The 24,988-nt window shown below is 39.3% G+C and overlaps 1 long non-coding RNA gene and 1 other non-coding gene across 2 annotated transcripts in view; both read right to left on the bottom strand.

Moving 5' to 3' along the window:
* The window catches only part of LOC105609125 (uncharacterized), a 109,856-nt gene that overhangs the window by 83,817 nt on the left and 1,051 nt on the right, over window positions 1–24,988 (bottom strand). The window contains exon 2 of the long non-coding RNA XR_009601011.1: window positions 19,166–19,248. This is a non-coding gene — a long non-coding RNA (uncharacterized LOC105609125). The remainder of the gene's footprint in view (window positions 1–19,165; window positions 19,249–24,988) is intronic.
* TRNAI-AAU (transfer RNA isoleucine (anticodon AAU)) lies at window positions 467–540 on the bottom strand. The gene has a single exon. It is a non-coding gene; the product is annotated as a tRNA-Ile (tRNA).

Consider the following 24,988-nt stretch of genomic DNA (forward strand, 5'->3'; position numbering starts at 1 on the left):
ATCAGAAGATTTGGAAATTTTGTAACAACATACTCACTAGCACATGATTGCCAACATGAATGGTTTGGCCTGTCCTATAAAGGAAAATGCAAGAATTGGCATCTTGTTAGAAGGCTCATGCAGCAGAGTATGGGAGCATGGAAACAGTAATGGGTGGGGGCGGGGGAGTCGGGGGAAAGGGTGAGCAAAAGGTTGCCTCTTCATAAACAGCACACATTTTAAGTTCTTAACTGGTGTGCTAAGTCACTTCAAGCATGTCCTACTCTGTGCAATCCTATGGACTGGAGACTGCCACGCTCCTCTGTCCATGGGATTCTCCAGGCAAGAATACTGAAGTGGACTGCAGTGCCCTCCTCCAGGGGATCTTCCCGACCCAGGCATCAAATCTGTGTCTCTTACATCTCCTGCATTGGCAGGCAGGTTCTTTACTACTAGCACCATCTGGGAAGCCCTAAAGTAGACTTAATGGCCCATATGGGGATCGAACCCATGACCTTGGCATTATTAGTACCACACTCTAACCAACTGAGCTAACCAGTCAGCTTAACTGGAACTATTGCCAAAATGGCACATCAAACACAAGACGACATTCATCAGCTATGAGGATATTTCATCATTCATCATTCATTCAACAAACATTTACTGAGTGCCCACAGAGTGGGCATTCAAGCCCTGTCCTTAGGGATGAAGATGGGGCAATGAACAACACAGACAGAAATGCCTGCCTTCACCAAGCCTTCTTGAGGCAAAGCCTAGCATGTTGCACAAATTAAAGATGCTGTACACTTTGTCTATGAGAGAGCTGGAGTTCCCACAGTCACACTGGCATCCAAATCTGCCGTCCTAAAAAGGCTGCTGCTGCTGCTGCTAAGTCGCGTCAGTTGTGTATGTGTGACCCCTTAGACGGCAGCCTACCAGGCTCCCCCGTCCCTGGGGTTCTCCAGGCAAGAACTCTGGAGTGGGTTGCCATTTCCTTCTCCAATGCAGGCTACACCTCTGCATTACTGCAGATGGTAAAACAGATGCTTGGCTTCTATCACACTATCTGGAGCCAGGAAGGGAAGCACAAACACTGATCCTAGCAGGGTTGAAGCCCAGGTCCCACCTTTGGAAGCTCACAAATGGATGGAGTGTCGGCAGGCACTTCCTTCAGTCTGAGGCAATGGTTCCCCCCGCTCCACCCCATTCTAAACATGGCTTTAAGAAGCAATTGGAAGAAAGAGGGGGGGAGAGGAGCTAAAACAACCATAGAAGCTGTTACACATGGTAGAAAATAAACAAATCAAGTTTTCTAAGACCCACGCATGCATTTACTTAACTAACATTCATAACTCCTCACTACATATGCAAAAGGCACTGTGTTGGAATCTAAGCAAAAAGAGAGTGGGGTGGGTGGAGACATGGTTCCTGCTCTGATGTCTCTTGACTTCTAGAAATAGAGCCAGACATTAATTAATTAATTAAAGTAGTACAACTACTAGGAAGAACTACTGGAGTTTACAAGAACTTTACATGGGCAAATGAACCTATTGCCAAAGACAACAGAAACCCTTTACACCAGCCCACTCTCTCTCCCTCTCCTCCACGCCCCCGCCCCGCCCTCCTTCTCCTCCCTCAGACACGCACATGCACACAGATGCACACACAGGCATACAGAGCTATGATGTAATCAGGAACCACTTGTCTTCCTCTTTCAAAGAGGCAACTTTTGAGCTGTAAATACTAAAGATACTACACATACTGGCTTTTAGGCCAATAGGCTGCAATCCTGGCAAAAAAATTATAGCCAGAATTTCTACTCTGAGCTAAGATGCAGCTAACTACAAAGGAAAAAAAAGAATATTTGAACTGATTACATCTTCAAATATTTTCTAGATCTTTGAGTTTATGGTTGTGCTTGTCCAACTTGATACTAAATTATCAAGAATTAGAATGTACAGGCCTCAGATATGAGTTTGCAGGAGAGCACAGTGTTCAGACAAAAATGACAGCTTTTCATTGGATTCTGTGCTGTTCTATGAGCAGCTCAGTGTCAGATGCTGAAGTTAAGCTAAACTACATAAACACAGAAGATGTAAAAGTAAAATTGAAAAATTAAAACTTAGAGTCCACCTATACTGAACTTTGGCTATTCAATTAAAATGTCAAATTAAATGTCAAATTGGAAAAAAGCATAAAAAAACAAGTAAGGAACATAATTTCAGACAAAATATTGAGTTGAGCAAATTTTACAACTTTTCAAATAAGTTACATAAGTACAAAATATTTGTGATAGATAAAAATCAGGAAATACAGGTATATAGAAGAAGATAAAAATACAGCCATATTTAATAACCAAAGCATTTTCCATAAAATTACTATATTGAAGTATTTAACCAATTCTTTATTATTGGGTATTTGTGCTTTTTTCTAATCTTTAGTAACATAAATGTTTTAATAAACACATTTATGCGTGCATTTTTGCACATCTCATTATTTTCTTATAATAAGCTCCTAGAAGTGGAACTTCTTAGATGGACAGTATTCAGATGTTTAAAATCAGAATTAAAGCAATAGCCAAATTCAAAATCTCTTCAAATTCTTTTTTTAAGTCCTTATAACACCTTCAAAATTAAGACACATCCAAAAATGGAAAGAAAACAGTTTTTGATTCCATATCAAAGTCAATATTAAAGTGTTAGTTGCTGAGTTGTGTACGACTCTTTGCAACCCCAAGGACTGTGGCCTACCAGGCTCCTCTGTCCATGGGATTTCCCAGGCAAAAATATTGGAGTGGGTTGCTATTTCCTTCTACAGGGGATCTTCCTGACCCAAGACCTGAAACCCAGGTCTCCTGCACTGCAGGCAGATTCTTTACCATTTGAGCCACAAGGGAAGCCCCAATATTAATATTAGATATATATATAATTTGAAGATTCTGACATTTCTTAAAACCTCACCAAACACTGACAGTCAGCAATATCATATGGTTATACATACTTCTCAGAGAGCAAACCTGTTTCTGACTATAATACAACAAACATGTTAACTGACTGTTTTATTTCTAAATTTAAAAGGCTAAACAGAAAACCAATTGCACCAACATATCTGTAAAAATTTTAAATGTACACAATTGCATTAAACATAATAGCAGAAAGATACTGGACTGAAATGTTTATTTCTTGGTTTGGCCATGGGCAAAGTCACAATCTCTATGGATTTTAGTTCTGAGCAGAACGACATAAGAGCTGGAGTTTTCAGAATTTTTTATTTAATAGAACTTTTCAAAAAATACTAGCCTAGAATTTAAAAATAACCTTAAAATGAGAGGGAAACATAATATCAGAATAAGAAAGCATCATTTAACCTATTTTTTTTAATCTGCTCCATTGCTCATATTTTTATCGTTTTTTCTTTGAGTGTGAGAATTTGCACTAATCTATTGACACTTAGCAGCAGCAGCAGCATTGACACTTAATTGAAAACAACTCCTCCTAAGTCATTTCCACTTAAAAAGTACAGTAGTTTTGTGATTCTAAATTTCAATCTGCTGCTGCTGCTGCTAAGTCACTTCAGTCGTGTCCGACTCTATGTGACCCCATAGATGGCAGCCCACCAGGCTCCCCTGTCCCTGGGATTCTCCAGGCAAGAACACTGGAGTGGGTTGCCATTTCCTTCTCCAATGCATGAAAGTGAAAAGTGAAATTTCAATCTAGGTTCTATACAAAAAAGTAATTGGTAAGAAATTTTTAAAATTCAGTGTCTCATAGCTCTTTAAGGATGCCAGGAAGCGAGTGTGGGCATCTTACCCTCAGGCAGCCACATAGTGGGTGCCAGCTGTGGCCAGGCACTGGGTTATGCAATGGAGACACAGTGACACAAAGCCCTGCTTCTATCTTCAGAGTGTTCTTACCTAAAGGAAACAGATGCTAAAACAAACTGGCAGGAGGGCACAAAAAGTGGTGTAATATGGGAAATACATCTTGGAACACGGAGCCCTCAGCAGCACCCTACCCACTGGCCTGGAGGTGGCTAGTGGACCAGAGATTCTGGGAAAGGTGATGCTGAAACTGAGTCTTAAAGGACAGGATGAGTGTTAGGTAGCTGAGGATGTCTTAATAGGCAAATGCATATATGTTCTAAATATATACAAAAGCATTTGTATGTAACACAGATCTTTTTATGAGTTCTCTAATAGAGTTCTTTAACTCATTGCTAGTGAGCTTGACCATTTTTCATATATTTATTGGCTAAATATAGTTTTATCTATGAATTAATTGTTTTACAAACTCTACAGGTCAGATATTCCTAAATCTAGGGTTCCAGAACCCCTGATATATATGAAATTTTCTGTGTGTAATGGATGTGGATTGTTTTCAGGATAAGGCCCAAGAAATATTAAGAACTGCTGATCTTAAACTCTGTAGGCTAAGAGCAACAGGTGGAAAGAAATAAGCAGGGCTAGAAGGAAGGAGGTGAAAGGGGTGATGGCAGGGTTCTGTGACTGGTTAGGTGCATGTACACATACCCAAGTGTGCACACACACACAATTTTTACTATCTTATCCTCATCAATATCAACCTTCCAATAACACTCACTCATTTCCCTCCCCGGAAGTCTCCACCCCAGCCGCATAGGAGCTACTAGGTCACAGTAGATGGGGTTTACTTCTTTCTAATATTTGTATACATATCTTAGAGAACGTTTACTCAAGATGCTTCTTTATCTACATTTTGGTTCATTGTTGTTGCTGTTCAGTTGCTAAGTCATGTCCGACTCTTTGTGACCCCATGGACTGCAGCACGCCAAAGCTTCCCTGTCCTTCACTATCTCCTGGAGTTTGCTCAAACTCATGTCCATTGAGCTGGTGATGCCATCCAACCATCTCATCCCCTGTTTCCCGCTTCTCCTCCTATCTTCAATCTTTCCCAGCATCAAGGTCTTTTCCAATTAATCAGCTCTTTGCATCCAGGTGGCCAAAGTATTGGAGCTTCAGCTTTAGCATCAGTGCTTCCAATGAATTTTCAGGACTGACTGGTTTGATCTCCTTGATGTCCAAGGAGCTCTCAAGACTCCTCTTCAGCACCACAATTTAAAAGCATCACTTCTTGGGCATTCAGCCTTCTTTATGGTCCATCTCTCATATCCATACATGACTACTGGAAAAACCATAGCTTTGACTATACGAACTTCTGTCAGCAAAGTGATGTCTCTGCTTTTTAAGAAACTGTCTAGGTTTGTCATAGCTTTTCTTCCAAGTAGCAAGTGTCTTAATTCCGTGGCTGCAGTCACAATCCATAGTGATTTTGGTTCATAGAAACATTCAAAAACTTACACATACAAGCCATAATCTATTTATTTAAACCATGGAAAAGCTATTGACTTCAATCCATAGGTGCAGCATGAAGTGAAGTGAAGTCACTCAGTCGTGTCCAACTCTTTGCGACCCCATGGACTGTAGCCTACTGGGGTCCTCTGTCCATGGGATTTTTCAGGCAGGAATACTGGAGTGGGTTGCCATTTCCTTCTCCAGGGGAACTTCCTGACCCAGGGATCGAACCCGGGTCTCCCGCATTGTAGGCAGACGCTTTACTGTCTGAGCCACAAGGGAAGCCACGTGCAGCATAGTTACTTTCAAAAGTAATAATTTTCCTAATGTGTACAAAAAACTAGGTGATCACTTCCATTATACATATATATGTGCATCAGGTGTCTACTGGTTTGTGAAGTCAAGTTATTTCTTGTGGACAATGGTCCAAAAAGTTTGAAAAAGGCGTTTCTGGAGAAGGTCAAACTTCTGAAACTCAAGCACTGTGGAGGAGAAAAGCTAGGGAGAATCAGAGAGAATAAAAGAATACCTGGATATCTTCCTCATCCTCACATTCCATTTTGTAAATTTGAGAGCTAAAGCCCACAGGGCTTAAAGACCTTGCCCAAGTCACAGTGCCAGCACTGAAATCTAGTCTACCCAGGGGGAAAAGTACAAGCATTTTGTTCTACACCTGAAAAAGGGAAAGTATCTTTTCCACTTCTTGGAGATGGCAACATTTGTAGTCACATAAACATTTAGGAGGGTATAAAGTAGCATATCTCCCTCTCTAGTATCATGAGTTTTATAATTTAATAAACATACTTTTATTTTAGAAATATATTTTGCTTTTGTAACTGCTTTTTGCTTAATACTTTGACTCAGAAGGCAGTTCTTAACTATGAGCTGAAAAAGTACATAAATGTTTTTGTTCTGCTATATGCATGTCCAGTCATGTCTGACTCTTGGCAACCCCATGGACCGTAGCCCACCAGGCTCCTCTGTCCATGAAATTCTCTAGGCAAGAACATTGGAGTGGGTTGCCATTTCCTCCTCCAGGGGATTTTCTGGACTCAGGGATCCAACCCACATATCGTATGTCTCTTGCATTGGCAGGCAGATTCTTTACTGATGAGCCACTTCAGGAATGATGAAAACAGTCTTGCTAGGCAAAAGCACAGAAAATGAGCAGTTCTGTATAAAGAGTACATTAGCAAAGTGTGTTAGTCTCTCAGTCGTGTCCGACTCTTTGCAACCCCATGGACTCTCTGTGGAATTCTCCAGGCAAGAATACTGGAGTGGGTAGCCATTCCCTTCTCCAGGGGATCTTCCTGACCCAGGGATTCGAACCCAGGTCTTCCGGGTTCTAATTGCAGGCAGATTCTTTGCCATCTGAGCCACCAGGGATCTGGAGACAGATACTATAGGTCCAAACATTACGGGACTGTGGACAAGTTAAGTTTCTCTGTGCTTTTTGTTGTTGTTCAGTCGCTCAGTTGTGTCTGACTCCTTGCGACCCCATGGACTGCAGTACACCAGGCTTCCCTGTCCTTCACCATCTCCCAAAGTTTGCTCAAACTCATGTACATTGAGTCGGTGATGCCATCCAACCGTCTCATGCTCTGTCCTCCCCTCTCCCCCTGCCTTCAGTTTTTCCCAGTATCAGGGTCTTTTCCAAACAGTAGGCTCTTCCCATTAGGTGGCCAAAGGATTGGAGCTTTAGTCTCAGCATCAGTCCTTCTAATGAATATTCAGGGTTGATTTCTTTAGGATTGACTGGTTTGATCTCCTTGCAGTCCAAGGGACTCTAAAGCATCTTCTCCAGCATCACAGTTTGAAGGCATCAATTCTTCAGCACTCAGCCTTTTTATTGTCCAGTTCTCACATTAGTACATGACTACTGGAAAAACCACAGCTTTGACTATATGGACCTTTGTAGGCAAAATTATGTCTCCACTTTTTAATACACTGTCTATGTTTGTCATTGCTTTACTTCCAAGGAGTAACTGTCTTTTAATTTCATGACTGCAATCACCATCCACAGTGATTTTGAACCCCAAGAAAATAAAGTCTGTCACAGTTTCCATTGTTTCCCCATCTATTTGCCATGAAGTGATGGGACCGGATGCCATGATCTTAGTTTTTTGAAGGTTGTTTTAACATTCTGTGCTTTAGTTTACTTATTTATAAAATGGTACCTACCTCACAGGGTTCTTGCAAAGATTAAATGAGATTAATTCACATACAACTCTGAAAGTGCTTTCTGGAATGTGATAAATGCTCAGAAATGTCAGCTGCTATAAATAAGAGTGGAAATCAAGACTATTGGAGCTTGTGATATTCTCTTTTTATCTTTACTTCCCATTGGCATACATCCTCACCTTCAATGGTTTTCCTCTAGAATTTCTTACGTTCCTGAAATAATTCCTACCTCTTTGGTCACAAGGCATAATTTTTTTTAAAGAGATTGCTGAATTCAACTTGCTATTATTTTGCTAAGAATTTTTGTAGTTATATTTATGAGGAATATCGGTCTCCACTTGTTTCTCTTTCTCTCTCTCTCGTGATGTTACTGTCAGATTTTCATATCAAGGTGATACTGGTCTCTTGAAACGAGTTCAGAAGTATTCCATCTTCTTATTTTCTGCGTTTGTGAAACATTGGTATGTTTCTTTTCACAATATTTTCTAGAATTCACAAGTGAAGCCATATGGGCCTACAATTTTCTTTGTGGGAAATTTTTTAGTTTACACATTTAATTTCCTTACTAGATTTGGGATAGTCAGGTTTCCTACTTCTTCAGTCATACTGGTTAATTGTATCTTCTAAGGTATTTGCCCATTCTTCTAATTGTTGAATTTATCTACATAAAATTATTCACATATTTATTTATCACCCTTATGATGTCTACAGCACCTGCGGTACATCCCATTTTCATTTTTCATTCCTGAATTGACAGTTTGTGTCTTCTACGTTGTTTTTTTTTTTCCCTTAATGAGTCTAGCTAGAGGTTTATACCGTTTATTGAAGTTTACCAACCAGCTTTTCATTTCTTTGACTTTCTCTATTATTTTTGTCTTATATGTTGTTAATTTCTGCCTGTATCTTTATTTTCTCCCTTCTACTTTATTTGTATTTAATTTGTTCTTCCTTTCTTTTAAAGTTATAATCTTGATTATTGATTTCAGGTCTTTCTTTTTTTCCAGTATAAACATTTAACTATATACCTCTCTCAAGATCCTGCTTTAACATCACATAAACTTTGATATGTGTTTTTATTTTCATTCAAAATACTTCTATATTTCCTTGTGATTTCTTCTTTGAACTGTGTGTGGTTTAGAAGTGTGCTGTTTAATTCCTAAATATTGGGAGATTTCCCAAATAGTTCTTATTAATTTCAAATTTAATTGCACTATTGTCAGAGGACAAATTCTATGATTTCAATACTTTTAAATTCGTTAGCACTTGTGACTAACATATGGTCTCTTTTGGTTAATGTTCCATGTGACCTTGAAAAGAAGGTGTAGTCTACTGTTGTTGGGCGAAGTATTTTATGAATGCCAATTAGATCCAGTTCACTGATGGTGTCATTCAAGTTTTCAATATCCTTGTGGATGTTCTGTCTTCTTTCTTATTAACTGAAGAATGTTGACTAATCCAATTGTAATTGTGGATTTTAAAATTTCCCTTTAGTTCATCAAGCTGGATTTTTAAAAAGTTTCACATGTACTTTTATCTAATTCTCATAAAATACTCATGATATACATGCTATCATTTTTATTTTATAAGGGAGCAAGCTTTCATTCATAGATCAAATAATTTCCCCAGTGCCACACAACTGATTAATTTCAAAGAATTTAAATTATTTCCAGACCTCTGACTCATTCTGTCAGGTTTTGCTTCATGTATTTTGAAGTGCTATTACATTTAAGGTTATCATATCTACCTGATGAACTGATCTCTTTATCATTATAAAAGATCCTTCTCATTTCTAGCAATATTCTTTCTTTATGTTGTCTGCTTTGTCTAATGTTAACACATTATTGACCAGGAGATTTTGCAGAAACTAATGCCTCTGGTCAGTGATTTGTTATCTAAGTGAATATTGAAACACTCCAGTCAATAATGTTTGGGTAAAAAAGGCAAGAGAGTTCCAGAAAAATATCTATTTCTGCTTTATTGACTATGCCAAAGCCTTTGACTGTGTGGATCACCACAAACTGTGGAAAATTCTGAAAGAGATGGGAATACCAGACCACCTGACCTGCCTCTTGAGAAATCTGTACACAGGTAAGGAAGCAACAGTTCAAACTGGACATGGAACAACAGACTGGTTTCAAATTGGGAAAGGAGTACGACAAGGCTGTATATTATCACCCTGCTTCTTTAACTTATATACAGAGTACATCATGAGAAATGCTTGGCTGGATGAAGCACAAGCTGGAATCAAGATTACCGTGAGAAATATCAACAACCTCAGATATGCAGATGACACCACCCTTATGGCAGAAAGTGAAGAAGAACTAAAGAGCTTCTTGATAAAAGTGTAAGAGGAGAGTGAAAAAGTTGGCTTAAACCTCAACATTCAGAAAACTAAGATCATGGCATCCAGTCCCATCACTTCATGGCAAATAGATAGGGAAACAGTGGAAACAGTAACAGACTTCATTTCGGGGGCTCCAAAATCACTGCAGATGATAACTGCAGTCATGAAATTAAACAATGCTTACTCCTTGGAAGAAAAGTTATGACCAACCTAGACAGCTTATTAAAAAGCAGAGACATTACTTTGCCAACAAAGGTCCGTCTAGTCAAGGCTATGGTTTTTCCAGTAGTCATGTATGGATGTGAGAATTGGACTATAAAGAAAGCTGAGTGCCAAAGAATTGGTGCTTTTGAACTGCAGTGTTGGAGAAGACTCTTGAGAGTCCCTTGGACTGCAAGGAGATCCAACCAGGCCATCCTAAAGGAAATCAGTCCTGGGTGTTCATTGGAAGGACTGATGCTGAAGCTGAAACTCCAATACTTTGGCCACCTGATGCGAAGAAATGACTCATTGGAAAAGACCCTGATGCTAGGAAAGATTGAAGGCAGAAGGAGAAGGGGATGACAGAGGATGAGATGGTTGGATGGCATCACTGACTCAATGGACAAGAGTTTGAGTAAACTCTTGGAGTTGGTGATGGACAGGGACGCCTGGTGTGCTGCAGTCCATGAGGTTGCAAAGAGTCAGACATGACTGAGCAACTGAACTGAACTGAACAAAGGACATAATAACATGTTGCTTGTCCACAACATTTTAATATAGCCACTATAGCATTCTTGCAATTAGTGTTTGTACAGCACATCTTTTTCCATCCTGTTCATTTTAACCTATTTTGTCTATATATTTAAAGTGGTTTTCTCACACAAAGCATGTAATAGACTTACTCTTTAAATCTAGTCTGACAATCTCTGATTTTTCACTGAACTATTTAGAATATTTACATTTAATATAATTATCAGCATGGTTAAGTTCAAATATGCTATTTACTATTTGCATTCTATTTGTCTCAACTTGTTACTCTTTCCTTTTTTCTTGGTTCTTTAAATTAATTGACATTCTTAGTATTCTCTTTATACATAGCACTGTTGGTGTTATTTTTTTTCTTAACTTACTAAATTTTTAGTGATTGCTCTATACTTTACAATATGTATTTTTAATTCATAATATATGTTCAAATAATATTATGCCATTTCATGTATTACGACTATGGATTGCCATTTTCCCCACCCTGTTCTTCAAGTGACTGTCATATATTTTACTTCTAATTATTTAATACATTTCAAGAATGCATTGTAATTATTTGTTCCTTAAACAATGAGGTTAACTTCTAAAGAAATTTTTAAAGAAAATATTATCTATTTATCCACATATTTAGGCTCTGGCACACTGTATTCCAAATTTCCATCTGGTATCATTTTGTTTTAGCCTGAATGATTTTCTTTAATACTTCTCATAGTATATATTTGCTGGCAACAAATTTCCTGAAATTTTGTTTGTCTGATAAGGTTTTTATTTCACTTTTGTTTCTGCAAGATATTTTCATTGGATACAGAATTGTAAGTTGACTTTTTTTTCTTTTTTAGCACTTTTAGGATGTTATTTCATTGTCTTCTGGCTTCAAAGGTTCTGAATGAAATCTATTGTCATGTACAGGTCGGTTCTTCTGTGTGTGAGGTGGACTTTTCTCTAACTGCTTTTAAGTTTCTCTTCAATGCTAGTTTTTAGTAATTTGACTATTATGTGTCTTAATTTCTTTTTTTAAAATGAGCTTTTAAGCTTTTGGATTTATGAAATATAGTTTTCATCAAACCTTAAAGTGTTTATGGCATTATATCTTCAAATATTTTTTCTGTCCCTTTTCATTTCCCCATTTACGGTAGATCATTTTATATTATCCCACAGATCACTGAACCTCTTTTCCTTTATTTTTTTCAGTCTTTTTTTCTTTCTGTGGTTTACCTTGTATCAAATCAATTGTTATGTCTGCAGGTTTCCTACGCCTAATCTGCTATTAATCCTATTCAGTGAAATCCTCATCTTAGATAGTATTTTTTTCATCTCTAGATGTTTCACTTAGTTCTTTTCTATATTTTTCATTTTTCTTCTGATTCTTTTAATATTTTCCATTAAATACTTCTATATAATAATAAAGCCTATTTTAATACTCTTGTCCTCTTGTCTGCTAATTCTACTATCTTGTCATTTCTAGTTCTTTTTATCTTAGCTAGTTCTTCTCTGTTATTGGGTTGTTTTTGTGTTTTGGTGTGTGTATTTTTTTTTTTGGTCCACCTTCTAGCATGTCTTTATACTGACAAGTGTCTGCATTGTGTCGTCTTCTTTTAAAGAGCATTGGGTTTGGTTTCAATAGGTGGTGAAGTTAATTGCTCATCAGTTTGATTCCATCAAAACTTGTTTTTAAGAGATTGGCGTTGTGCTATCCAGTATGGCAGTTACTATATGGTTACTGAACCATGACTAATCTGAAATAAAATGTGTTATAGGTATAAAATATAAAGGTTTTGCTTCATCTATAATACACAGATTTTGAAAACTTAATGCGAGAAAAAGAATGCAAACTTTCTCATTAATAATTTTTATATTGATTATATGTTGAATTGATATTTTGGATATATTGGGTTAAATAGAATATATTATTAAAATTAATTTTACCTATTTATCATTAATTTTTTACTACAGTTACTAGACATTTTAATTTACATATATGGCTTGCATTAATTATATTTCTATAGGTCAATGCTGGTCTAGAGCAGAGGTCAAACTACAACCCACAGGTTGGCCATCTATTTTTGTTAATAAAGTTTTACTGGAACATAGTCACACCCATTCACTAATGTATTGCCTGTGGCTGCCTTCACAGGCAATAATAATGGCAGAACTGAGTAGTTGTGATGGAGACCATATGACCCACAAGCCAAAAATATTTCCTATCTGTAAATTTAAGAAAATATTTCCCTGATCTAGAGGATCTTTCACTCCAAGGATAGTTCAGACTCATTCCTAACGTATAATTACTTTAGGGTCTCCACTGAATATTCCAAGGATGAACAAGGACTTACCCATTTGGCTCATCAAGCCACAGACATTTTCTCATTTCATGTATGCCCTGGGATTTATTCAACTTACAGTTCAAAGTCTTTTCTATCCAGCCCTGCGGAGTATCATTCTGTACATTTGTGTCATGGTATCAGCAAGACACGCTTCACTACACATTGACACTACATTTTTCTGCATCACTCCCTCCTTCCCAGAATTCCATCCCACATTACCTCTACTCACCTTAGCCTCCCCAAACGCTGACCTCCATCTCCTCAACTCAGCAAGGCTGCCAGGATCTGTCTGAATCTACACTCTAGAAATTGCTTCCAGGCAGAAAGCCAGGGTAATTATCACGTTCACTTTGTTTCTTTTCTCTCAAGGATCACAATCTTATGCAGACTGTTGTCTAATGTTTGAAAACCACTGTTTCAAATTTTATCCAACCATCATTAATTACACTGAGCAGTTAGGTCTGGTCCTTGTTGCTCCAACAGGCCTTGAAGGGGAAATCCCCTCTACTTACCTTTTGATACATGGAATCTTCTAGATAATGTACTCTAGCTCTTCAGACTTTCCAAAGAATATTTCTTAAATATAACTGACCTACAAGACCTTTTAGAACTAACACCCAAAAAAGATGTCCTTTTCATTATAGGGGACTGGAATGCAAAAGTAGGAAGTCAAGAAACACCTGGAGTAACAGGCAAATTTGGCCTTGGAGTACAGAATGAAGCAGGGCAAAGGCTAATAGAGTTTTGCCAAGAGAACGCACTGGTCATAGCAAACACCCTCTTCCAACAACACAAGAGAAGACTCTACACATGGACATCACCAGATGGCCAACACTGAAATCAGATTGATTATATTCTTTGCAGCCAAAGATGGAGACGCTCTATACAGTCAACAAAACAAGACTGGGAGCTGACTGTGGCTCAAATCATGAACTCCTTACTGCCAAATTCAGACTTAAATTGAAGAAAGTGGAGAAAAACCAATAGACCACTCAGGTATGACCTAAATCAAATCCCTTATAATTATACAGTGGAAGTGAGAAATAGATTTAAGGGACTAGATCTGGTAGACAGAGTGCCTGATGAACTATGGATGGAGGTTTGTGACATTGTACAGGAGACAGGGATCAAGACCATCCTCAAGAAAAAGAGATATAAAAAAAGCAAAATGGCTGTCTGAGGAGGCCTACAAATAGCTGTGAAAAGAAGAGAAGCAAAAAGCAAAGGAGAAAAGGAAAGATATACCCATTTGAATGCAGAGTTCCAAAGAATAGCAAGGAGAAGTAAGAAAGCCTTCCTCAGTGATCAATGCAAAGAAATAGAGGAAAACAATAGAATGGGAAAGACTAGAGATCTCTTCAAGAAAATTAGAGATACCAAGGGAACATTTCATGCAAAGATGAGCTCAATAAAGGTCAGAAATAGTACGTACCTAACAGAAGCAGATGATATTAAGAAGAGGCGGCAAGAATACACAGAAGAATTGTACAAAAAAGATCTTCATGACCCAGATAATCATGATGGTGTGATCACTCACCTAGAGCCAGACATCCTGGAATGTGAAGTCAAATGGGCCTTAGGAAGCATCACTACAAACAAAGCTAGTGGAGGTGATGGAATTCCAGTAGAGTTATTTCAAATCTTGGATGATGATGCTGTGAAAGTGCTGCACTCAATATGCCAGCAAATTTGGAAAACTCAGCAGTGGCCACAGGACTAGAAAAGGTCAGTTTTCATTCCAGTCCCAAAGAAAGGCAATGCCAAAGAATGCTCAAACTACTGCACAATTGCATTCATCTCACACGCTAGTAAAGTAATGCTCAAAATTCTCCAAGCCAGGCTTCAGCAATACAGGAACAGTGAACTTCCAGATGTTCAAGCTGGTTTTAGAAAAGGCAGAGGAACCAGAGATCAAATTGCCAACATCCATTGGATCATTGAAAAAACAAGAGAGTTCCAGAAAAACATCTATTTCTGTTTTATTGACTATGCCAAAGCCTTTGACTGTGTGGATCACAATAAAACTGTGGAAAATTCTGTAAGACATGGGCATATCAGACCACCTGACTTTCCTCTTGAGAAACCTGTATGCAGGTCAGAAAGCATCAGTTAGAACTGGACATGGAAAAACAGACTAGTTCCAAACAGGAAAAGGAGTCCGTCAAGGCTGTATATTGTCACCCAGCTTATTTGACTTACATGCAGAGTACATCATAAGAAACGCTGGGCTGGAAGAAACACAAGCTGGAATCAAGATTGCTGGGAGAATTATCAGTAACCTCAGATATGCAGATGACACCACCCTTATGGCAGAAAGTGAAGAGGAACTAAAAAGCCTCTTGATGAAAATGAAACAGGAAAGTGAAAAAGTTGGCTTAAAGCTCAACATTCAGAAAACGAAGATCATGGCATCTGGTCCCATCACTTCATGGGAAATAGATGGGGAAACAGTGGAAATAGCATCAGACTTTATTTTGGGGGGCTCCAAAATCACTGCAGATGGTGACTGCAGCCATGAAATTAAAAGACGCTTACTCCTTGGAACGAAAGTTATGACCAACCTAGGTAGCATATTCAAAAGCAGAGATATAACTTTGCCAACAAAGGTCCATGTAGTCAAGGCTATGGTTTTTCCAGTGGTCGTGTATGGATGTGAGAGTTGGACTAATTAAAGAAAGCTGAGTGCCAAAGAATTGATGCTTTTGAACTGTGGTGTTGGAGAAGATTCTTGAAAGTCCCTTGAACTGCAAGGAGATCCAACCAGTCCATTCTAAAGGAGATCAGTCCTGGGTGTCCTTTGGAAGGACTGATGTTGAAGTTGAAACTCCAACACTTTGGCCACCTGATGTGAAGAGCTGACTCAGTGGAAACGACCCAGATGCTGAGAAAGACTGAGGGCAAGAGAAGGGGATGACAGAGGATGAGATGGCTGGATGGCATCACCAACTCAAAGGACATGAGTTTGGGTGAACTCCAGGAGTTGGTGATGGACAGAGAGGCCTGGCGTGCTGCAATTTATGGGGTCGCAAAGATTCGGACACGACTGAGTGACTGAATGAACTGACTTGTGTGGAAACAGCGGGGTAAATACAAACCCTTTCCTGATGGGTCTGCCTAAGTAGTCAATAATTTACTGTATTATTGCTGACTTGGATTTCTCATGTCCAGGTTATGACAGAAAGGACAGAGATAACTTTATAGCAGTTATCTGAAACCACATTAATCTTGGGCTGTGCATTTCTGAATTCATTTCTGCATTTATATCAGAGGTGCAACAAATACATTCAGTTCAGTTCAGTCACTCAGTCATGTCTGACTATTTGCGACCCCATGAATCGCAGCATGCCAGGCCTCCCTGTCCATCACCAACTCCCGGAGTTCACTCAGACTCATGTCCATCGAGTCAGTGATGCCATCCAGTCATCTCATCCTCTGTCGTCGCCTTCTATTAGAAGACCCAAAAAGGACTGACTCTTTTAAAATTTAGGAAGTGATTACCACAAGTGCCAGATGCTATAGTAAATTAAACAGATTGAACTGACTTTCTCCAGGAGTTTATAATTAAAAGAAAGAAATGATCCAAAATACAGATAGGTGATAGATGCAGATAAATATTTAGATTTTGTTTTATATTAGCAGCATTTATGTATTAAAGCATGAAACTATAATCAGTTGACTACACACACTCACACACACCAAAAAACTCATTTTCTTGAACCTGATTAGAAAATTTTCAAAAGAATGTGGAGAAACAATCTGTTTGTTGAAAATAAGATGAGAAGTGATAGTTTAGCCAGAGATAAGGAAATAACTGAAAGGAATTGAGAAGGGCATAATATTGAAGATGTGGATCAAAAATTGGAGATCCAAGAATCAAGTAAAGGCGCAGAAGTTAAGGAGGTCAAAGGAGAGAGAAGGAGAGGAGAGAGAAGATAGAAAAGTAAACGATTCAGGGCACAGTAGTGCCAAGGACATGGGTGATGTTCAATGAAGGTTGGGTGGATGGATGGATGGAGATATATATATATATATATATATATATATATATATGTAATTATCTAGTGTTTATGTATACTATAAATAATTATATTTATTTGTAATACTATAATGTTATTATGTAATACAACTTATTGAACTATCTACAGAGAGAAAAGATAATTATCAAAGATTGCTCTTATTTTTGGTTTTATTGTTAGAATCCAATATAAAAAGACAAAACAAAACAAAAAAACAATTTCCACTCTCTATACTCACACCCAGAAATTGTCAGTTCTGCATCTGAATAGGCCATAAATACATACTCTATACTTTTAGCCAGGGCTCACTTTCTATTTCTAAGGTTTTAACCTAGTGAAAACATTAAACACAGTATCACTGAAGCAAACCCCCATACAAACTAAATGCGGTGTGCCCTCAGTTTCCTCATTGTAAAGTGGGGCTAGCAATACTTACTTCACGGGGTGGCTACAGCACCAAATGCAATGATGTGTATGACTGTGCCAGGTACAGTGCCTGGCACACAGCAATAAGGAACACCTGAGTTCTAGGCATCATTCACTGCTTTGCATCAGTGCTCACCTGTGATGGGCCAGATTGTGTCCCATGGCCATCCCCCTGGCCAAATCGATATGCTGAAGCCCTACTTCAGAATATGACCATATTAGGAGATGGGATCTTTAATGAAGTAATTAAGTTAAAATGAGGATTAGGGTGGACCCTTATCTAATATAAGGATATTCCTACATATTATATCCTTGTATTGTCATTATAGGAAGGGGAAATCTAAACACAGACAAGGAAAGAGGGAAAACAATGTTAAGACATGAGGAGAAACCATCCTCTGAGACAAGGATCCAGGTCTGGAATAGATCATGGCCCTAACAAGGAACAGATTCTACTGACCACTTGATCTCATACTTCCAGCCTCCAGATATGTCAGAAAATAAATTTCTGTTGTTTAAGACACTTAGGCTTCCCAGGTGGCTCAGTGATAAAGAATCCATCTGCCAATGCAGGAGACACAGGTTCAATCCCTGAGTTGGGAAGATCCTCTAGAGAAGGGAATGGCAACCTACTCCAGTATTCCTGCCTGGGAAATCTCATGGACAGAGTAGCCTGGAAGGCTACAGTCCATGGGGTCACCAAGAGTCGGACATGATTGAGCTCACACACACACACATGCAAGACACTTAGTCTATGGCGGTTCTAGAAAACTAACATATCACTGAAATAAAAGCTCCATGAGAGCAGAGATTTCTCTTTTCCATTTGTTCAGTGATGTACCCTCAGTGCCTAGAACAGAGCCTAACACATAGCAAGCACCTAATAAGTAATTTTTGAACTTTTACACGAATGTTCATTCCTGAACCTGGCACAAAATATTGAGCAAATATTTGAAGACTGAATAAATGATTCTATTTCCCAAAGATCAAACCAGGACATAGGCTGATAAAAAAAGCTATGTAAGTATATTTGTATAAGCAGTGTAAAACATTTAATATGAAATCACACTTAACAATCACCTCAATTGAAAAGGGCAAATGTCATGAAATTCAAGCCGGTCTAGGAAAATCTAGCTTTGCTTGAATAAGTTGCCAACTGTTTGATGCCCCTACTCCTTGACCTAAATTGAAGTACTGTACTTAAAGCTATCGATTGCTTTTCCAGCCTCTCTCTTCCACACTTTGTTGGAACTACTGTGTTCATTGGAAGGACTGATGTTGAAGCTGAAACTCCAATATTTTGGCCACCTGATGCAAAGAGCTGAGTCATTTGAAAAGACCCTGATGCTGTGCAAGATTGAAGGCAGGAGGAGAAGGAGACAACAGACGATGAGATGGGTAGATGGCATCACCGACTCAATGGACATCAGTGGGTAAACTCTGAGAGATGGTGATGGACAGGGAGGTCTGGTGTGCTGCAGTCCATGGGGCTGCAAAGAGACTGAGCGACTGAACTGAACTGAACTGTGTTCTCTGCATCCCTTCTAGATACACCCTGCTCAGTTCAAACCCCTCCTCACACATGAAGCCAAAGTGATACCGCTCTTTACTTGGACTACCTGCTTAAAAAAACACATCTTCTATTTCCTCATACCGTCAGTTATCTTTGCATGAAGAGTTGTTTCTGGTTTCCATTTTAGATTGAAAGTCTCTGAGAACAAGGATGTTGTAAATTACTTAATTCTGCCCCTATCTAAGAGGTCCAGCAAATACTGTAGATTTTTAAATTAAATCACTGGAAAAAAGCATCGTCAGCACTTACACAGAAGCCCAAGCTTGAGTACAAAGAGCCAGAAAAGGCAGTGGCAAATCCGAGTCTCTTTAACAACTTGGGCACAAGTCCTCCTAAAAGTGGGAAATAGAGAATTGTAGTTATTAATGGAGAACGGCGGTGCCATTAATGTCACCATTAACACCACTCTAATAAACATGGATCAGAACCTATTTTTGAATAATGTCTATTTGATTAATGCTGGTAGTTTCCTTTCCAAGGATTATTACTATTTTTTCATCTGACTGTCTTTTTTGGATCGACTAGACACCTTAGATAACCAAATCAGCAGCATGGCGTGGAAATACGGTTGATCTCTGCCTCTGTGGGCTTGGGAAGCAACTAGAGTGTGTTTATGGCAATCATAGGCAAAAGAAACACTGCATAGAATTAAATACTATCAGTCAGTTTTCTGGCATGAAAACATGATATGATATGATATTAATATGAAACATGACCCAATGTAAGGAAAGGTCTTGATTTAACACAAAACTTCTAGGAAAAATGAGTGTGATATTCCTTAATTTGTTTCCAGACCACTTGATCTCATCTTCATATGACCTTTACAGAATCCTGCTGCTATACTTCTTTTCATTTAAATAGAACCAGGCAATAATGACAAATAAAGATAATAGAAGAAAGCAGGGTCCTAACCTCACAGGTAAGTATGGATGTCACTATCTTCCACTATTTCAATGTTTTGCTCACTTAATTCCCAGTCTAACTTTCTCTCCATTTTTATGTGATATAAGAGGACATTCTGAATGGAATTTTTATTTATAACAGTTTAAATATAATGTTTAATTACAATATTTTCTTTGGGGAATTAGACTCTCATAACGCTGTTTTGAATAAAGCTTGTATTTTCAGGAGTATAACTCAGAGATACTAAAGCAAGTGATATGCAATAATGTATAAAATATCAAAATAAAAATCAATACCATATAAATCAGAGTATTGACATCCTATTATAGATAATAAGTTCAAACATAAAAAGATCATTTCCATGATCAAGGAAATTTGTTGGAATAATATAGAATTTTCTAATAAGTATAATGGGCTTCCCAGGTGGCTCAGACAGTAAAGAATGCACCTGCAGTGCGAGAGACCTGGGATCGATCCCTGGATTGGGAAGATCTGCTGGAGGAGGTCATGGCAACCCACTCCAGTATTCTTGCCTGGGAAATTGCCACGGACAGAAGAGCCTGGCAGGCTCCTCTGGCATTGCAGTCTGTGGGGTTGCAAAGAATCAGACATGACTGAGCAACTAAGCAAATATAATGAGATTCCTGGGTGGTGCTAATGGTAAAGAACCCACCTGTTCAATGCCATATTAAAAAGCAGAGACAGTACTTTGCCAACAAAGGTTTGTCTAGTCAAAGCTATGGTTTTTACCAGTAGTCATGTATGTATATGAGAGTTGGACCATAAAGAAAGTAAGCGCCAAAGAATTGATGCTTCTGAACTGTGGTGCTGGAGAAGACTCTTGAGAGGCCTTTAAACTGCAAGGAGATCCAACCAGTCAATTCTAAAGGAAATCAGTCCTGAATATTCATTGGAAGAACTAATGCTGAAACTGAAGCTCCAATACTTTGGCCACCTGATGCAAAGAATTGACTCATTGGAAAAGACCCTGATGCTGAGAAAGATTGAAGGCAGGAGGAGAAGGGGATGCCAGAGGATGAAATGGTTGGATGGCATCACCAACTCGATGGACATGAATTTGAGCAAGCTCCTGAATTTGGTGATAAACAAGGAAGCCTGGCATGCTGCAGTCGATGGGGTCACAAAGAGTTGGACACAACTGAGCAACTGAATTGAACTGAGCTGCCAATGCAGGAGATGTTAAGAGACTCAAAATCAGTCCCTGGGTTGGGAAGATCCTCTGGAGAAGGGCATGGCAACCCCCTCCAGTATTCAAGCCTGAAGAATTCCCATAGACAGAGGAGTCTGGTGGGCTTCAGTCCATAGGACTGCAAAGACTTAGACACGACTGAAGCAACTTCAGTTCAGTTCAGTTCAGATGCTCAGTCGTGTCCAACTCTTTGCGACCCCATGAATCGTAGCACGCCAGGCCTCCCTGTCCATCACCATCTCCCGGAGTTCACTCAAACTTACGTCCATCGAGTCGGTGATGCCAACCAGCCATCTCATCCTCTGTCGTCCCCTTCTCCTCCTGCCCCCAATCCCTCCCAGCATCAGAGTCTTTTCCAATGAGTCAACTCTTCACATGAGGTGGCCAAAGTACTGGAGTTTCAGCTTTAGCATCATTCCTTCCAAAGAACACCCAGGACTGATCTCCTTTAGAATGGACTGGTTGGATCTCCTTGCAGTCCAAGGGACTCTCAAGAGTCTTCTCCAACACCACAGTTCAAAAGCATCAATTCTTCAGCGCTCAGCCTTCTTCACAGTCCAACTCTCACATCCATATATGACTACTGGAAAAACCATAGCCTTAACTAGATGGACCTTTGTTGGCAAAGTAATGTCTCTGCTTTTCAATATGCTATTTAGGTTGGTCATAACTTTCCTTCCAAGGAGTAAGTGTCTTTTAATTTCATGGCTGCAATCACCATCTGCAGTGATTTTGGAGCCCCAAAAAATAAAGTCTTACACTGTTTCCCCATCTATTTTCCATGAAGTGATGGGACCAGATGCCATGATCTTTGTTTTCTGAATGTTGAGCTTTAAGCCAACTTTTTCACTCTCCTCTTTCACTTTCATCAAGAGGCTTTTAGTTCCTCTTCACTTTCTGCCATAAGGGTGGTGTCATCTGCATATCTGAGGTTATTGATATTTCTCCTGGCAATCTTGATTCCTTAAAACATGGTAAATAAATCCTCATCAGGACCTTTTTTTGTCTCCTCTTGAATCTGGGAACTTCTATAACATGCTTTCATCTTCTCAGGACTAAGTGAAATATAGTGAAATGTATTTGAAAATTTTGCCAAATGAACATATGGGAAAGGAGAAAAATTTCTGTGACTCTGGAAGAAATAATTTTTCATAAATCCACAAAATATTTAGGGAAATGAGTTTAGGATGCAACCGTTGTTAATTTCAGCTTCTTTTAAATCTTCATCTTTCTTATCTCCAGCACAGAAAAGGAAACTGATCAGATAAATTACTGTGTAGCAAAAATTGTATTCCATGAGTTTTGAAAATGTTTCCCTCTTTTTTCCGGAAAGTAAGTTTCCTCTCCTAGAAGATATTGTGACTACAAGGCAGACTTACATATTCACTGGTACTGATGGCTTGCTTTATGATGGTATTGCAAATAAAATCTTTTAAAGTTCTATTCATTTATTTTTGACTGCACTGGGTCTTCATTGGTTCATGTGGGCTTTCTCTAGCTGCAGAGAACAGGGGCTACTCTCTAGCTGTGGTGTACAGGCTTCTCATTGTGGTGGTTTCTCTTGTTGCAGAGCACGGGCTGTAGGACGTATGGGCTTCCATAGTTGCAGCACACATTAATGATGGGTTTCCCCAGTAGCTCAGACAGTAAAGAATCTGCCTGCACTGCAGGAGACCCAGGTTCAATCCCTGGGTCAGAAAGATCTCCTGGAGAAGGGAATGACAACCCACTCCAGTATTCTTGCCTGGAGAATTCCAAGGACAGAAGAGCCTGGCAGGCTACAGTCCACGGGGTCGCAGAGAGTTGAACACGACGGAGTGACTAACACTTCTGCTTCTCTTGTTGCAGAGCACAGGCTCTAGGGCACACGGGCTCAGTAGATGTGGTTCCTGGGCTCTAAAGCATGGGCTCAGTAGATGTGGTGCATAGGCTTAGTTGCCCCGAGGCATAGTGAATCCTCCCAGAGCAGGGATCTAACTGAACCCCCTACGTTGGTAGGCAGGGTCTTAACCACTGGACCACTAAGGAAGTCCTTCAAAGTTTTTCAATATTTCTCATAAACCTGCTAAACTTAAGAGGTGCTAGACTCCATACTGGGCTTCCCTGGTGGCTCAGACGATAAAGAATCTGCCTGCAGTGTGGGAGACCCGAGTCCAATCCCTGGGTTGGGAAGATCCCCTCAAGAAGTAAATGGCAATCCACTCCAGTATTCTTGCCTGGAAAATCCCATGGACGGAGGAGCCTGGCAGGCTACAGTCCATGGGGTCACAAAGAGTAGGACACAACTGAGAATCCATAACGTTCAGTAAGCAACAGATTCATTTGCAACAATAAAGAACAAAATTGAAATGTAAATCTAAGCAGTTCATATAGAACTGAGTGGCTGAAATATTCTTTAAAATATAACTAAATATTATACTGATACAAGCATGAACACAATATACATTTTTATATCTTTTTTGTCTCTATCATAAGTAAGTAACTTTAAATAGATAAAGATCACCCAAAAGTCCTGTACACAGTTCAAAGTTCTCCATATTTCCTTCTACGTGTGCATGCATGCTAAGTCGCTACAGTCGCACTCCACTCTTCGCGACCCTATGAACTGTAACCTGCCAGGCTCCTCTGTCCATGGAATTCTCCAGGCAAGAATATCCCCTCCTGGAAATACAGTGTCTTCAAGAAAAGGGGTGAGGGGAGATGAACCTTGGAATGCACGCTGAGACATAATTTAGAGGTATTCATGATAGAAGAAAGTACAAAGCAATGAATTAAAAATTAAACGTATGGCATACCTCCTTTGGTATGAGAACACATAAAAACAGAAATTCAAAAGTAACTAACTGAGGGAAGAAAAACATGGCTAAAAGGGTTGGTAACTGAGTTGGGGTGGAGATGGGGCGGGGGACAGAGTCAGGGAGACAAACAGGATGCCAGGAGGTGAGAAATAAGGGTGGGGAGTAGTGGGCAATCTCAAGAGGAACTAACAAGGTCTGTTGCTTATAGTTACCCAGAAAACTTTAAGAACAATAACAGACAAACAAACGGAGCTTAAAGAAGCCCAAGAGAAGCTACCCTCGGCTGGCTGGGACCACACAGCCCCCTGTATCAATGGAGCTTGGGGAGGTGAAGGTAATCTCCCACATATTCACACCCAGTGCAACTGCTGACACGTCTGTTTCCCGCTGAATCAACAGATCCTGGTGCAAGGCCACAGGGAGAGGTTGAGTGGACTTTGTGCTCCAGGAAGTATATTTCTATCTCTTGAGAAATAGGAACTTCGGCTCTATTCAGTCCAGTGTGCTGGGTTTTCTGGTTTTTTGGTTTGGTTTTGTTTTTTAACTTTTGCTCTTTGGAGCAGCTTTTAAAGTAAATACATGTGATTTTGAGGAAGAACTTCGGTTCCAAGAACTTGCACAGGTCCAGCTATTCAAGCAGTAGTTAAAAAGACAAAGAGTCAATAAAGGGAGATGGTCACCCTCTCTCACAGCCTCACCTCCTAGAGCCCCTCCTCTTCCACCACCACCCCCCTAAAACTCCAAGGCACAGAACCACACCTCTGGGTCTGGGTGCCTTCAAGGGGCCACCTTGTAAAACTGTGCTTCAGGCCCTACATTTAATTAATGACACATAGCGTGCACATTACTTTCTTAGCTATTTGAAAAAGCACACTTTTTACAAAAGTAATACACACTCAGAGTCAGAGGCAATTGAGCGCACACACACACACACACACAAATACATGCTCACTAAAGAAAAAAACAGAGAAGAGCACTGAAAGGCAAAAAAAAAAAAAAATTACCCTCACTCATCACTTTGATATGATATTATGGTTTTAATATCATCTGCTGTTTGCAAGTCTTTTGTATTACAAGGGCAATGAAGAATTTTCTACTTTTCATGTGGTTCTACCATATGCTTATTATTTTTCTAGACATATCAGCAAACTTCTAAAGCAT

The sequence above is a fragment of the Ovis aries genome, chromosome 6 (assembly GCF_016772045.2).
Source record: "Ovis aries strain OAR_USU_Benz2616 breed Rambouillet chromosome 6, ARS-UI_Ramb_v3.0, whole genome shotgun sequence".
NCBI classification, from domain to species: Eukaryota; Metazoa; Chordata; class Mammalia; order Artiodactyla; family Bovidae; genus Ovis; species Ovis aries.